This window comes from Vitis vinifera, chromosome 1 (genome assembly GCF_030704535.1).
Source record: "Vitis vinifera cultivar Pinot Noir 40024 chromosome 1, ASM3070453v1".
Lineage (NCBI taxonomy): Eukaryota > Viridiplantae > Streptophyta > Magnoliopsida > Vitales > Vitaceae > Vitis > Vitis vinifera.
In genome coordinates, this window is record NC_081805.1 from 14907474 (window position 1) to 14924729 (window position 17256).

General features: G+C 33.8%; 1 pseudogene; it reads right to left on the reverse strand.

Annotated features, from left to right (window-relative positions):
* Positions 1 to 1259: 1259 nt before the first annotated feature.
* Positions 1260 to 7741, reverse strand: LOC100257216 (cycloartenol synthase 2-like; annotated as a pseudogene).
* Between the last annotated feature and the right edge of the window lie 9515 nt (positions 7742 to 17256).

The following is a 17256-nucleotide window of genomic DNA, read 5'->3' on the forward strand; positions in this document are numbered from 1 at the left end:
TCAAAATTAAAAATAATTTTTTACTTGTGTTTCTATGTGCTTCAAAAGCTGAAACATTTACTATTTATTTTAAAATCGCTCTTCAAATATTTATCACTTATTTAATTAATTCTCCATTTAAATACCTTTCTTATTTTTTATTTTTAAAATTAAAAATTAGTAATCAATTTTATATAAAAAATAATTGTACAAAAATATACATTTATGTTTTTAAAATCACTTTAAAAAATGTTCGAATTTGAGATAATAAGAATTTGTTTGGAAAATTTTTTCAAAACCTATTTTCTATTTTTGAGAACAAAAAAAAAATACTAAAAATAACTTTTAGCTATATTCTCCATGTTTTCAAAGTTGTACTCTATGTTCTCAAATTGGTATTTTTAAAAACAATTCGAAATTATTTTCATATTTTTTATATTATTAACTAAAATAAACCACAAAAATCATAGATAACATGAAAAAAAACCCATACACACAAAGAGAACAAATCCTCAAGAGATGCATCATATAACAAATCCAACCAAACCCCAAATCTGTCTAAGTTCACCACTTCCATTTGACCACCTAGAAAAGGGTAGATTATTTTTATTTTTTTTGCTCTTTTCCTCCAAAGAGAGATAATAGACCAGCCATAGTGGTGGTTGTGGAGGATGGTGACAACACAATTTGAACTTCAGGCAATGAAGGTGTGTATGGAGGAGGGTATGACTATGAGCAATTTTTTTGATGAGAAAATATGTGGGAAAGAGAGGGAGAGAGGCGAAAAAGATGAGAAAATGGAGGTAATGTGAAGACAAAGGGAAAGAGGAAAAATGGAAGAAATGGAGGTGATGAGAAGAGAGAGGGAGAGAAGAGAAAGAGATGGGAAAATGGAGGTAATGTGAAGACAGAGGGAAAGAGGAAGAATGGAAGAAATGGAGGTGATGAGAAGAGAGATGGAGAGAGATAATGTGAGAGACATCTAATAGTTGGAAGAAGAAGGTGCTCCCCCTGTTCCCAAAATTTTATAAAAGATTATATCACACGCAAATGAGTTTGTGAAAGAAATCTTAATGATGATATTTCAATCAGCAATGATGCTAAATTCTTTCCATCCTTGAAGGAAAGTTGATTTACATAGGTGCTAATTCTAACCTTTTGTTAAATTAAAACTAGAAAGAAAAATACTATACATAAGAAATGGAGCTATGCTAAAAAAATGCTTAGTAGCATAAAAGACAAAAGGGCCCAAGGTCCACTAGACCACAGAAGATGGAGGCTTATATTTGTGCAACCAACAGTTCATTCCAAGTATCAGGAATATCGTGCAGGCACCAATGCAAGTAGTCACGTACTCCCTCCATTGCTTTGATACTGTATCGAGATATATGAGCCTCGTCTCTCAGTTGAGAAATGGATGTAGTATCTAGAAGCTTTATCTTAGTACCCTTTACAACATTCGCAATTATAGGATCCCTTGATTATTCTTCCCCCCCAACTTCACTCATTCTTGTTAATGGAGTGATACTATCACAGCTTCCTCCAATGTTCCACTCCCCATTTTGGAAATTCCTTGGGGAAATAGTTCTGAAGAAAGCTTTAAGCTTAGGATGCAAGGCAAGTTGCGAATCCAGCAATTTGTCAATGCTACAAATTGCAAAATCCTTTACATGACCCATGTCTGCAACCTTCCTATCTTCATTGGGTCTTCCATTTACATACATCTCCCACTGGTTTTCTCTAAGCTTTCCTCTGTTCCAATGGTGTCCTGTATTGAGAACCACAACATCAAAGTAAGGGAGAAATAAGCTCAAGAAAGCTGGTGGACAGTCTAAATGCATTACGACTGGGGTGTTTGGGTTTGAGACATTAAGTGGCTCTAAATCACACAAAGTTGTTGACCAATAGTATAAAATGGTGCTTGGGAACCTATAGGCCCACCCATCAGGACGATAATGCCCAACAGTTCAGACAAGACCATATTCCTTTCCCACATATTCAACATCTAAATTTTCTTCACCGCCTGTCACCATGCACATTAGAGATTGAAACCGTTGCCTGCCCAATTCTGTAATATCAAAGAGGAATTGGGCTACATGCTTAAGAGATACTCTATTTGTTGATGTTAAACAAAACCTCCAGAATAATTTTTGTCTACTCAATTAGCCATATGCAATGCAAATTTCTAGATATATATACAACTTGGAAATGGCATCAAATGAAGAATAAAACTTTTTAAATTTTGGTAACAAAATAGAAGTAAAGTGGTAATGGATAATATTTTTGAATTCAACCAAATTAAAATAGAATGAAAAAGGTCATAGGAATGAGTTGTACATAAGCATTTTAGAAAGGTTTATTGTTGTTGTTGTTTGGTGAAAAAGTAGATAGTGGTACTTGGTTCTGGAAAAGGGATATGTCATGCACTTGTATCATTTTCACATACCCTCATTTCCTTGACCATCAATAGAACCAATGCCTTGTAATAGTATGGGTAGTCTTTGAAGAATTACCATGCCAAGTAATGTTTAGATGGATAAATAGATACTGTATATACCTATAGGGATAGTATAAAATTAATAGCATCAAATAAACTAATCCACTACTATTGCTCCTCCCACCATTTTAAAAGGCATCTGTGATAATAGAACCGCTACCTACCAATGAACCAAATAGTTACACTTCTTTATTATATTTGATGATAATTAGGAGCAAAAAATGGCTTCTTACCTTGGATTAATTAAATTAATCTACTCCTAAGTCTTCTTTCCTTTAAACCTTTTGTCGTACAATCCGATACAAGCCAACCATTATCTAGAGTTGAGAAAGGCCATCCACCCTTAGAAATGTGGCGATAACAAAAATTAAAATTTCTCAATCTAATTGACCTCACCTTCAACCAAATGCTAGTGCCATAAATTAGGAAAAAATATTCACAAGTACTTGTTAGGAAAATCTCTAGTGATAACGAAAATAAGGAATCATGTTTATGTTAAGATGTATACTTGTGTGTTCTTAAGGAAGTCATGTGCTTTCTTAAGCATCAAACTATATTCATCAACAAAGTTTGTAGCAAAACTTGCTTGAACAATGAGAGCAAAATCCCATAGTTGAGAACCGTTATAGCCTTGCACTCATGATTAAAAATATTCACTAAGATTATTCTATCAAATGAATTTCTCTAACTAGCTCAAAATTAAAATTGATATTGAGAGAAACTATTATTAAATAAAAACTTGTATTTTCATTCCATCCTCAGCCATCCAAAGATAATCTTTAATTCTTGAGAGATAGCACTTACATGCCATTGAATTTGGATCCTCCACACAACAACAAACCATGTTTAATGCCTTCATGTGAACATAAAGAATAAAATGTTTTGACTATTCTGGTTTGCCAAAACAATTATATGAAGATAAATAACTACCTTAATATCTATTATCAAACTAAAGAAATTGTAGAGACATGATAAATAGAGGTTTATATAAAGTTACCTTATTGACAGGTCCAAGGCAAATATACTAAGCATTTTCATCCTCATAATGAATATGTTGCATTATGGTTCTTAGAGCTTTATGTCTTAGCTTAGAGAAGGTCATTGCATGAGAAAAGATTCTTCTTGCTTGTGGAAAAAACCCTAGAGGATATCTTGTATTAAAGAGTGTGGGTAGTATAGATCTTCCTACAATATCAATATTTAATCAAACACTATAGCTGATCCGACTCATGGTAGCTTAGCTTTAAAGGCGTATCAACAAAATTTATACCTTGAATACTATTACTAAAGTAGCCAAGCTACTATAGCATAGTGGTTCTAGGATCGTTCACTAGGAAGGGTTTTCGCAAACACAAGTGATATTCAAATTAGGAAAATAGGTGATTTTCTTATGGATGTTAGCTTTAAAAGAAGATGTAAATGTTTTAGAAAGATTTAAACTAATCTAAGCTAACATTAAAGACTAAAATGAAAGGGTGTAAAAACAAGTTTCTCAAAGATAGGATAGCTATGCTCTAGCTCTTATGCAAATTGGAAATCTCAGGATAGGCTCCTCGTGTTGGGGTTGCAACTATGGTGATGCTTGCTTCCCGAACCGGTATGGATTTAGCAAATCAAGTTTTAATCCTTTAAAATGGCAAAACAGATGGTAGTGAATTTCATCAATGGTTATTCACCTTAGACTTCCTTTGAATGGCTCGTAAGAGATAACTAATGGTCTAAAGCCAAAAGCTTACCAAATATTGGCAACTCAAAGTCATTCCAGGTGATAAACTCACCTTTCAATGGCCATTGAAATTGGTTCTAACGGATTAATACAAAAACTTGGAATTGAAAACCTCACCTTCCAATAGCTCGTAAGAGATAACTAATGGATAGAAATCCAAAAGCTTATCAAGTATTGGCCGTTGAAAGTTGTCCAAAGGAAATAAAAACCAAACTTTGCCTTAATGAACCTTTAATGAAAAACGTCTACCTTACCTTTCGGGTGCGAGAAATTTCCATGGGATTGCATCCAAGCCATCACATAACATCCATACTTTGACAAACTAAAAGTTTTAGCCAATTATCCTCTGAGGAAAAGCCCTCAGAGGCTGTTTGGCTTCCAAGAAAATAAAATAGTAAAGAGAAAAGAGAGACGAGAGAGCTCTGTATATATTCTAAGTGTAAAACGTAACCTATGTTCTATATTCCAAGAGGTGATTTCCACCCCTTATATAGTCTTTACAAAAGCAAAAGCTTGTGATTGGTTAGTTACAAGGATAAGAAAGGAAATTACATCACAAAATACAAAGGAAAATATCTAAAGTGGAGTCGGAAAAAACAGAGGAAAATTCGCACCACGCATGGGTTATGCGAATTTTGAAGGTGTTATGTGAATTTCGCATAACACCTTGTGTCGTGCGAAATTTTCGCACAACTTGGAGCAGTTGGCTTCCGAAGGCCATATCTTCCTCATTTCAGCTCCAAATCGTACACGGTTTGAAGAGTTGGATTCTTGACTTCCAGATCTTTGAATGGTATATAGCATGTAAAAAATGGACTTCGGGAAGTGCTCTAAAAGTGCGAAAGAAGACTGCAGCTGTTGTCCTCTTTGCTTCTCTTCACTTTGCTTTCCTCTTCTCCATTGTTCTTTCCTTGCATACTTTGAACGACTTTGGCAAAGGGCTATGGAGCTCCAAAGCTTGGTTCTTCATGAATTTGAGCTTCCAAAAGCTTTGCCATAACTTGTCCAAGTAGCTCCTCCATCATTTGGCATGCTTGAATTGATTCATAAGCTGATAAAAACATGTAAACTTGCCACAAAATGGTTAAAACCAATTACTAAGGACCTTAATGAATTAATTGGGTTAAATGAATATGATTACTACTCAAAGGTGCTTAAAACCATTATAATTAGGTCTACAAAATAGCACTTTTTGGTAGTAATCAATAGCCATAGACCTTTAGCAAGCTAGTAATTAAATGGACAATCTAGTTGATGGTTAGGATGAGATACGAAGTTCAAACCTTTGCACATTGACTTCTATCTTGGTTTTAATCAATTTGATGGTAGGGTTTTGAGTAAAGTTCTCTCCTCAGAGATAGAACAATTGTATTAGTGGGCCAACAAATCTCTTTCCATACAAATATGACATGGCTAGATACACCATCCTTGAATGACACCACATTTGTCCTGCATCATTCCCTCAAAGCTCATTTTTCATTTACTTATGACTTATTACCTAGGACTATAATTTCAATTTTAATATCTGAAATTTCAAATTTTGACATTAATAGAAATGGTTTTTAGGCCACCAAATTTTATTGATTTTTCAGCAATTCATCGCCATTTTCTATCGATTTTCAAAAATTTTTCCCAATTAATTGATGATAAATTGCCATCTCAACCATTTTTCGTGCATCAAGAGTTGCACAATGCATTGCATATGCAAAATATTTTAAAAAGGAATGACTCAAACCTAAACCTAATTGTGTGGAATAGTGGCACTTTACCATCAAGGCAAGTGTGCCCTTATTATAATTTTCAAATTATATCATTATTTGTATTATATCTATGTAATTTCCAAACTTTCTTTATTTGATTATCAAATATAAAAGTGCAATTAAATACAAGATAAACATAAAATTGAAAAAGTTATAAATATTTTTAAATAAAAAATAATTATACATACATCAATATTTGTTTTATATCCTCGTATGTATCAAAACTAGACATATTATTATTTTAGTATAAAATATATTTTCAAGTTCTACATATTATTACCAATTTTACTATACACATATTGCTTTTTCAATTCAACAATTTTAGTATTTGTATTATTATTTATTTTATTATTCTTTGAGTTTTTCTAATATTTTTTGCAAGTTTTGATGGATTTTCTTCCTATCAATTTTTTTTTTTAATTTTTGTATATTATTATCATATTTTTTGATATATTTTGATCCTTACTTATGATATCTATGTATGTATTATTTTCGAATAATGAGCTTTCTCTTCAATTAGATTCTCTAACAGAATTCTCTGCACATGATGAATAAAATGTTTTTAGTTTTCTTTTTGTTTAAAAGAAAAAAAGAAAAAGAATTGTATATATTATCGTGCCAAAGAACTCACATTGATAATTAAACTATACCAAAAGAGTAGCATTTTCTTATTCTATGATGCTAAAGAAGAGGAAGAAGAAAAACCTGGGTGCATATGAACGAAGTAAGGAAGAAGCCATATCTCAGGGGGTAGTGGGTCATTTCCTTTCCGGTCAAATACACCAAGTACCTAAAAATAAATGAAAAATGACTATATTAATTATTTTTCCTCTATTTATGCTAAGCATGCTTGAATCTAATAAAGTGAACAATAATAGTCTTACCGAGAGCCACATTATTCCCCATGAAGGAATGCATGTGATTCCACCGCGATCGGGAATCCATTTTCTTTCTTTGTCCATAGCTTCGTCTTCACCATCAACTCCCTCTCCAAGTAACCTTAGTGTGATGTAAGAGAGAGTGGTACAAAACATGATGTTTTGGCCTTCTATATGTAGTCCTCAATCTCCATTTATATTCTACATTCCATTAAAATGAGTATAATCAATTCTTTTGTATGTGTGTATGTACTCTTGCCATAAGTCTATTCATTGAAGATTGGGTTGAGTGGGTATTAAACCCTTTTTTGATTGTACAAACCAAAATCCCAATCCAACTTAAAACAACTTTTGATGATTTTTTTTTTAAATTTTTTTTAAATTTTTTATTTTTGTCATTGTTATTTCTTACAACAATAAGAATTGATTAAAGCAATCACCAAATAAGTGAGGAAATGAAACAATTAAATACCTAGTTGTAGACCCCCTGTTTTGAACCAAGTGTATTGGTTCAATGATAGGATTTTTATTAGTATTGCCTTCTTTTATTATTTTTATAAGTTGAAGCAAGGTGGCATTTTAAGGATGATCCTGGAGTGGGATTTAGTGAGGAGGGGGGACCTCCCTTTCGGCATGAAAGCAGCTACGAGATATGGGACGTGCAGTAAGTCAAGATGGCAGGGGCCATGCTGGTGGTGGTTAGGACTCCACAGGTGCTGAGCAGGGAACAGGAGAGCGGGTGCGAGTTTTCCGGATCTGGGGCAAAAGAAAGGGGTTACAGAGGAGGGGACTAGGGGGTTCTGGGGGGAGCTGGGAGAGAAAAAGCTTGAAGAAGGCGAGAACAGGGAAACGAGCAGCTGTAGGCGAGTTTGAGGTGAGTCTCTTGCTTACTTTGATTCATATTCATCTCATCTCCTTCTCGTTTCGGTTTGCTTCACATTACTCATTAGTTTCAGTTGGATAATATATTGAATCTCGTTGATTTTTTGGATTATTTTCTCGTTATTGTTGTTGATCTCGTTGTTATCCTTATGGTTTGGCCTGGGGGTTAATGAGACTCTATTTCTCAAGCATTTTTGCAATTCTAGCTTGAGATCCCCTCACCGGTAAAGACCAGCTACGAACCCACTAGCTGTAATGAAGGGAACTTGTGGCTATTCCAGCGAGTGTGTATGTGCGTGTCTTCTCACTCTTTTATGCAATCACTCATCCCACCCCTTCCAGTTTCTCAAGTCCCATGTATACGTGATTATCACGCATGCACCCGAGACCACCATTCACACTCCCATTACCATTATCATACCCACAGTTCATCATCACCACTCCCACCCGTGTCATCCTTGCTCCCGTATACCCATTTCCCGTGCCATGCATGCCACCACCTTTCCTCTCTCTTTTTTCTCTTTCTCTTTCCCTTCCTCTTTCTCCTCCTCTCCATGCATCTCTTCTCTAGCGCCGCCGGCACAGCAAGATCGACGCCAATCCGAAGCGGCATGCGGTGGTTCCTGCCCTCGCCATCTCAACCACCTCCGCTCTCCTAGTCCTCGTCGCCTCCGGCGCCTTCATTGGCGGCACGTCGTTCAGCGACCAGCTCCGGTCATCATGGGCGGTTGCGCCCGCCACCGCAGCGACAGCGTTTGCATGGATGCTGCTGGATAGCCGCCACCCCTTCCTCCTCCATTACATCGCTGCTGGTGGAGATGACGATGCCCAGGTGGATATGACGATGCCCAGGTGGATAGGAAGGTTGTGTTGGTGATGGACTTGGGCTTGCCCATGGTGTTGGTTTTGGGCTTGAGTGGGAGCCCAGCCCAAGCAAGCTGATGGAAGTCAATGTCTTCTCAAATAAATGGGTTGAGGTGATTTTTGCTAGTGGACATGGGCTTTAGTGAAGCCTAAGTCCAAGCTTGATGGTAGATTGGCCCATACACGTTTTAAGATCAACCCATACACTTTTTAAAATTGACTCTTATTATTATTATTATTACTATTATTATTCCTATTATTATTATTATTATTAACAGATTATTATTATTATTATTATTATTATTAAGGGATTATTATTATTATTATTATTATTATTACTATTACTATTATTGTTGTGGTTATTACTATTACTATTATTGTTATTACTATTATTATTATTATTATTATTGTTGTTGTTGTTGTTGTTGTTGTTGTTGTTGTTGTTATTTATTATTATTATTATTATTGTTATTGTTGTAATTATTATTACTATTATTGTTACTATCGTTATTATTATTATCATTAATCCAAACTTCCAAAAATCTCATTATTATTATTATTATTAACTCAACTTTCAAAATCTATTTATTATTATTATTATCATTAATCCAAACTTTCAAAAAGCTCATTATTATTATTATTATAAACTCAACTTTCAAAGTCTATTTATTATTATTATTATCATCATTAATCCAAACTTCCAAATATCTTATTATTATTATTATTATTAACTCAACTTTCAAAGTCTATTTATTATTATTATTATCATCATTAATCCAAACTTCCAAAAATCTCATTATTATTATTATTATTAACTCAACTTTCAAAATCTATTTATTATTATTATTATCATTAATCCAAACTTTCAAAAAGCTCATTATTATTATTATTATAAACTCAACTTTCAAAGTCTATTTATTATTATTGTTATCATCATCAACCCAAACTTCCAAAAATCTCATTATTATTATTATTAATTCACATTTTCAACATCCATTTATTATTATTTATTATTATCATTAATCCCAACTTTCAAAATCTCATCATTATCATTATTATTAATTCATACTTTCAACATCTATTTATTATTATTTATTATTATCACTAATCCAAACCTCCAAAATCTCATCATTATCATTATTATTAATTCACATTTTCAACATCCATTTATTATTATTTATTATTATCATTAATCCCAACTTTCAAAATCTCATCATCATCATTATCATTAATTCGCACTTTCAACATCTATTTATTATTATTATTATCATCATTAATCCAAACTCTCATAATCTTATTATTATCATTATTGTTAACTCAACTTTCAAAATCTATTTATTATTATTATTATTATCATTAATCCAAATTCTCAAAAATCTTATTATTGTTATTATTATTGATTCACACTTTCAAAATCTTATTATTGTTATTATTATCATTAATTCAGACTTTTGCAATCTTATAATTATTATTATTATTAATTCAACCTCTCAAGACCTTATTGCTATCATTATTATAAATTCAACTTTTAAAAGTCTATGGTCTCGCAGTTCAATTTCCTAAAGTCCGTTTCTCATTTTGTTTAACAAATTTCAATTTAATCACCGGGCTCTAATCTTCAAAATTTAATTCCAAATACTCTAATTTTCAAATAAGCTCCAATAATCCGGTTTTCACTCAAATAGTTTTTAATCACATTTCAGTTCCTAAATAATCTTCTGATCTTCTTCATTTTACATAAGCAATAGTGATTCCTTCGTAATTCAAAAACATGGGATTTGTGAGATTAGCTCATGAACAATAAATCGGGCTTTGTTGGGGGCCCTATGTTTTACCCATTTTGATTGTCAATTATCGTGCTTACTGTATTTTGCTTGAGCTTCGTTTTGCACTCCGATATGTATGAGCTATAATTTGTATTTGATAATTGCGTACTAATCTCATTTTTTGAAAGCGCATTGTGGCTCGTGGCCAAGGTACGCATATACTCTCCTTCTGATATTTCACTATACATGTTCCGATTCTCATATGTGAATGACCATTCAGGATATTCATTGATTTCCTCATCAATTGCCATGATTGTTTCATTTTATTAGTAGAGACCCGTTTTTAGGGACTTAGAGGGGTGCTACGGTCTCTACCGTACCTTCCTGATAAGTAACCTGAACCCCGAACCCGATCCGATTTTTCACAGACCACCTTTTCCAAAACAAGGAGTCACACTTAGGGTTTTTCTTTCTTATTTTGTTTACCCTTTAAAAATAAAACAAAAATAAGTGGCGACTCCAAGTCATTTTTAATCAACAAATCAATTTTTCAAATAAAAATCGAGTTTCGCCATCGAGTGGAAAACGCATGAGCCGAAATACGAGGTCCACACTAGTATAAAAAAAATATATTTTTTATATTAAATAAATTAATCATAATTAAAATAATTATATATTACTAAATTTATTATTTATTATTTAATAAACAACCTTATACTTTTTGAATTGGTAATTATGATTAAATAAGATTTATTTGACAATATTTTCTCTTAAAATTCTAGGAAAAATTTGTTATTGAGAACTTTTGTTTTCTATTTAATTATGGTAAATTTTGTAGGGTAAAAGAGATTGTTGAAAAGAGAAATATTTTTATAGTTATCAGATGTTTGAAATTTTAAAAGTGGAAATATTAATTTTTTTTATTATTCAAAATTTTCATTTATATTAGAAAAATGTTAACCCGCAAAAAGTTGTATCCGCTTTAAATCAGAAAATTTAAATGGACAATCTAGCTTTGTTTTTTAATTTAATATTTTAAATTTTATAGGGATTTAGTTAAATCTTATTATATCTCAATTCATTGTAATTTGGATTTAGTTAATACCATTTGTTATTAATTGTATTAAAATTGAAATCATGCAATGAAAACAAATCAATTCTCAAATTCTTTTTATAAATATCTTTACCTTGTATTCACAAAATTTTAAATTGTGAAATTTTCCCATGAAAACTTAGTTGAAAAATACCATAAAAAGGCAAAAAATAATGGAAAAATGAGGAAACAAATTACTAAAGCTATATTTTGTTTCTGAAATTTTGAAGGAAAGAAAAAGGTAAGAATGATTTATAAATTATTTTTCTTTTTCAATTTTTCACTTTATATAAAATTAAATAATTTATAAATATATAAATTTGTAATTAACTTTAATTATATTTGAAGCAATATTACCTTTACTTATTTATTTTTTACTTTTGAAGAACCAAACATCATCTTAGCGTGTTTTTTTTCTTCCCGGGAAAAAAATATTAAGATATTATTTACTCAAAATTTTAAAATCAAGAAGAAGGTAATTTAAAAAAAATATTATAATATTAAATAATTTAATATTTTTTTCTTCAATAGAAAAAAAAATGTTTTTTGCTACATTTTTTAATATTTTTCTTTTTTTTTCCTTTTATTTTCTTTTAAATTTTCTAAAAATTAAACATAGCTTGTTTTCTAAGTACATAGGTTTAAAATATATATTACAAAAATTTGAGAAAAATAAAATAAAATAAAATAAAAAAGTGAAAAAAATAGAAAATAAGTTATTTTCTTTAACGAAATGATTTATTGACGGTGCTTGGACGTTATCGAATTAAAAACAATATAATTTCTGTCCTAAATATATCTTTTCTATTTAAATAATTTAATAAAAATCATGATACTTGTGGGCCTAACGAGTCAACCTCATTGAACTCGTTCAAGAACGCAGTGGGTTCAAAAGTGGAGTAAGCTAAGTTGCCAACATCTAAAACCTATTCAAGAATGCAAAACTCAGTTCTCATTCTCAAGGATCTCGATTCTTGACATCTTTCTCTCTAAAGCTTGTCTCTCTAGAAGCTTCCTCACAGGTAAGTTGAAAACCCTAGTTCTCTTAGGTTTCATTTTCACCATTTTTCTTGTAAATGCACTCTGTTTTCTCCATGGATGAATTCTCATTTTTCTTGTAAATGTATTCTGTTTTCTCAATGAATGAATTCTCCTTGAAAAAATCGATTATGAGTTCTTGAAAACTTTTTTATATTGGTTTTTTTCTAAACAAAAGATTTTCACGATTTTTTTCAATATTTTCCTTGTTAGGATGCTTCATCCCTCATATCAGATGCATAACACTCCGTGCCTTCCTTCTATGTCCCTGTTTTTGTCCCATCTGGCCACACGGTCAAGACCCAAATGGAATAGCAGGTCTCGTGCCTGGGAGATTTCTTCTTCTTCTCATGGGTTTTCTCAACAACCAAATAACTGCTGTTGTATGTTTCTTTGCGATATCTCCGTCTTGGTTAGATTTGATTGGTTTTTCATATACATTTTCTTTTTCTTTCTTTTTTTTTTTTCAAGAATTTCGTTTTCTTTTCATGGGTTTTCTTGGTAGCAAACAACTGTTGTTGTATGTTTTGTTCGTGATATCTCTATTTTCTTTAGATTCGATTGTTCTCTTTGCATGGAATAAACCGATTATGACCATCAACAGAAAAACCCTTCAACTGAACTGGGTTTTTTTTTTCTTAGGTTATGCTCAGTTGTTGTTTAGACGATCTAATGTTTGATTTAATTTAGTTTAGTTAGTTTGGATGCCAAGAAAGGGTGAAACCCATCTCTGGACTGGTCCTAATGCAACCTTTTGGCCCTTCAAAATTTTATTTTCATTTTCTCTTCTTTTTATTTGGTTTCTTGGCACCTAAATGGACCTTTTGGCCTCATTGGACAGGGGTTCTTGCAGAAATGGTTGGTACTTTTCTGCCTTTGAAGTCTCTTTCACTGAAGCATCTCTCTTTAAATCCTAAAAGCAAGGAAATCGCTTGTAGTCAGAGGACTTGCCCCCATGGTTGGTACTTTTTTGCCTCTTACCACTTTTTGGGCCACCTTTTGTAGTGGAGACATTCTTTGCGGGGGATGGGGGAGACAACAGGTTTTTGTTTTTTTTTTTTTTTGATTGTTAGTTATAAAGAGTGAGGGAGTCCTTCTACAGTATGGGGAGCAGAGAGAGAGAGAGAGAGAGAGGGGGGGCTGTGATGGGGGATTCTTCTTTTTTCTTCAGGGTGCTGCAGAAGGAGCCAGTTGGAGGAGGAGAGGTTTGTTTGAGGGTAGGGGATTCTGATTTTTTTTAGGAGCCTTGGAGAGAGAAAAAAAGAAAGAAAAAAAAAAACCAGTAGAAGAGGAGCTGGAAGGAGGAAGGAGGGATGGACGCTCTTTGAAGAAGATTGAGAAGGAAGCAATCTTTACTTTGGAGGAAGACTACTCAGGTAAGTTCACTATAGACTCTTAGTTCTCCTCCATATCACTATTCTTCTTCCTTCTTGGTTGCCTTTGGGTATCATTTGTTGCATATAACTGTGTAGTAGAGACCGCATGCTGAATCATGTTGATATCTAGGTTGCTTGTGAACTTGATGCTGATCATGCCTCTTGTTTCCTTGGTTTAGTGTGGGAAAAATTTAAAGTAATTTCAACTGCACTGCACCTTGGGACATCATGTTTCTATTCTCATTTTAAATATGGTCTTGGTTTCTTTCCTCACCATAATTAAGCACATTGATAACTCATGATATGGTGCTTTGGTTTGATGGGCTCGTATGTTTTGTTTTTGTTAATGGTACCTTTGTTCCCCTCCCTGTTTCTAGTAGATTAGTTTGGGTTTAGGGTGAAGGGGAAAGCTAGTTGTATGGATGCTGGTGCAGCTCATTTAGGTGGTCACGTAGAGGAGAGTGGCTTGGAGTCATCTAATTTGTTTGGGTTTGGTAGTGTGGTTGATTCAAATAATGATGGTTACCGGGGATAAAAAAAAAGTTATGTTAGACTCCACAATGATTAAGAATAGTGCATCTAAAGGTTTGGGGTTAAGGAAGTGCAGTGGAGCCCATTTTATGATGGCTCAGTAGAGAATGAGAATAATGGGTTTGGACCATGTCCAGATTTCCTTGTTGAGTTGGGAATCCATGTTAGAGATCTTCTAGAGAAGGTGGAAGATAATGAAACTCATTCGGAGAATTCGATTGTGGGTTCCAGAGCAGCAGATAATGCCTAAATGAAATGGCAAGCAATAGTAGGGACTCAAAAAGTGTGATCTCTAATTCATTACAGAGTAGGAATGCAGTCAAAACTATGGTGGAAAAGGCAGAGGTGAGTTATGAAGTTTGGGTTTCTGAAGGGAGTAGATCCACTGCAAGTCAGATGATTGAGAAGCTGCATGATAAATCTGGGTATTTATTGGAGACTAAAGCCGTTTCTATGAGAAGTGAGCAAGAGAATAACAGTCAAGAGCTAGAAATGGTTGGCCCTCTGATATTGTTTCAAAAATGCACTCTCAGGATATTCGGCATCTTATGTAGACTTTGATACATTTGAATTTAATAGAGAAGAATAAGAGGGAAGATTTGGGCTTTTAACTGCTTCACCTCTTTCCAGATATTTCCCACTGTACATAATAGTCTCACAATGCCTGAAAGAACAATAAACAATGCTAAGAATTAGGAAAACACAGCTACCGCAGTAAAGTTAAAGATCAACACTTCATGGACTTATTAAACTGAACAAACAAACAAAACTAGACTAAGTCCATCCATGTTTCCACTTTCAGGCTAGTGCAGTTGAATATGAAAATTAGTTGCTTGGCAAAGCTCCGTGAATGGTGGCACATATCAGACTTATAGAGCCTGATAATCCAAATGATTTAGTGAATCTTGATCTTGAACTGGTACTTCATTGGGGTTCAGCTCTGTTCTCTGGTTGGCATTGTAGAGGAAGGCTTTCTTTGTGGTGGAGGCTGGATTACCATGGATGTGTCAGCTAGAATTTTGGATATTTTGAAGTCCCATCTGATGGAGAACCCCAAATTCAGCTGCTGATTTTGCTTTACCAAGTGTCATTGCCAGAGGAAGCATATAATATGCTGGATCTTATCATATCTACTGCAGAAAATTTGAACGAGATAGTGATCTCATTGGAAAGAGCCTTAGGAGTTTTTGAGTAAGATGGAAACTCTGTAAGTAAAGGTATTCTCAAAGGTGTAGAGCTCCTGTGATGTCTGGGCATGTGATCTTAGAGAGTAAATTTCAAACAAGAAGAGGATGAAGGAGTCTGCATTTGGTCTTTTTGCATTTTCAGTTCAGTCTAGTGTTACCATTGCTAAGTATACATACCAATGGATGGCACTTGCGTAGCAGGACAAGAAAACAAAGACCCTCCTCCAGTGGTAGTCCTTGTTTTTTAGCCTGAGATAACTTCTGGCTCTATTAAAAACATGATGCAATAAAGTCAACCAATTGAAAAGAATTCAATCTTGAAAAATAATGTGGAGACCATTTGCTCTGATCCTCTCATTTCCAGCCAAGTGGATAAAGTTTCTAGTTGAAAGTCACCTGCTGGCAATGGTGCTCTGGTTGACTTACCTACAAAAGCTTCTAGCATTCAGATGGATTCACCTTTGGTTCTGAAGACACTGCAGCTGATGGTGAATGATGGTTTTAGGTGGGGGCATGTCTTTGAAGGGCACATCCACATGTGTGGAAGTCAGATTCCTTATTCTGCTAGAATCCCTGAATTTCTACAAGGTTGGGCATTTTTTGAAATGTCCGAAATGGCTAATCTTCTGTTGGTGGGAGTTCGAGCAGACTTCAGCAAACAGAAAGTAATGTATGGCATATTGCTGCTCTCATTCATTACAATGCTGGTACACTGCTAGACTCTTAACTAATGGAGCAAACGTCCTGGAGCCATGCATGAGTCCCCATCCTAGAGTAGCTAATGGGTTTGGGTTGCTTGAAAATGAGAGGTATGTGGTTACAGAAACAAAGATTGTCAAACCTTTTCCTAAACGTTTGACAGCAAGGGCAAGGGTGGATGAATGCAATTCCACTTTGTCAGAGGCTCTTAACAGCTCTAATTTCAGTGGAAGAAATATGAAGAATTCCATTATAATGGAAATGAACGCTTCAAACTTGATGAGCATGAAAATGGTATTGAATTGGATTAAGAGATGGAGCCCAATAGTTTGAACCTCTAGTCTCTTGGAAATTATAAAATTCCTGAGTGTCTTGCTTTTAACGTTCATAGTATTTCTGTTTCTGGAAGATCACTTGATAAGCTGGGTTTTTTTGGTGGTGACCAGAGTTCTGATGCTTTTACTTAATCAACTCTAGAGCCAGAAAGGATGTTTAACCAGGGATCTGGTGATCTCATTGCATCAGATGTGCAACCCAAATCAGCAATTGAACAAATCTCTAACAATTCAAGTTTATCCTCATCTCCAAAGTCTGTATTACCAGAAAAGGTCCCAGTGGATCAAGTTTCTTCATGGAGTTTCAATCCAAGGGTACACACATCTGTCCAACATACTGACATGGAGGATAATTCATTTGCATGAATTGCTGTCTCAAAATTTTAATCTGCCTATGCCTCCAAATGCTCAGTATTTGATGGGGGATTCAGTTGGTCACTCCTCAAATAATAGTGATAATGAAGGTCACTAGAACCATCCAATCCTTTAGAGAAAAATTCAGAAGTCAACATCATTCTGAGCGAGAATAAAGCAGAAGCAGGTCAGATAAGCATAAAACAAACTTCAGAATCTGTTAGACATGGTGAAGATGATTCCCAAAGTTTCGTTGGAAAATTTGCTGTTGTTGAACCATCCAACACTATT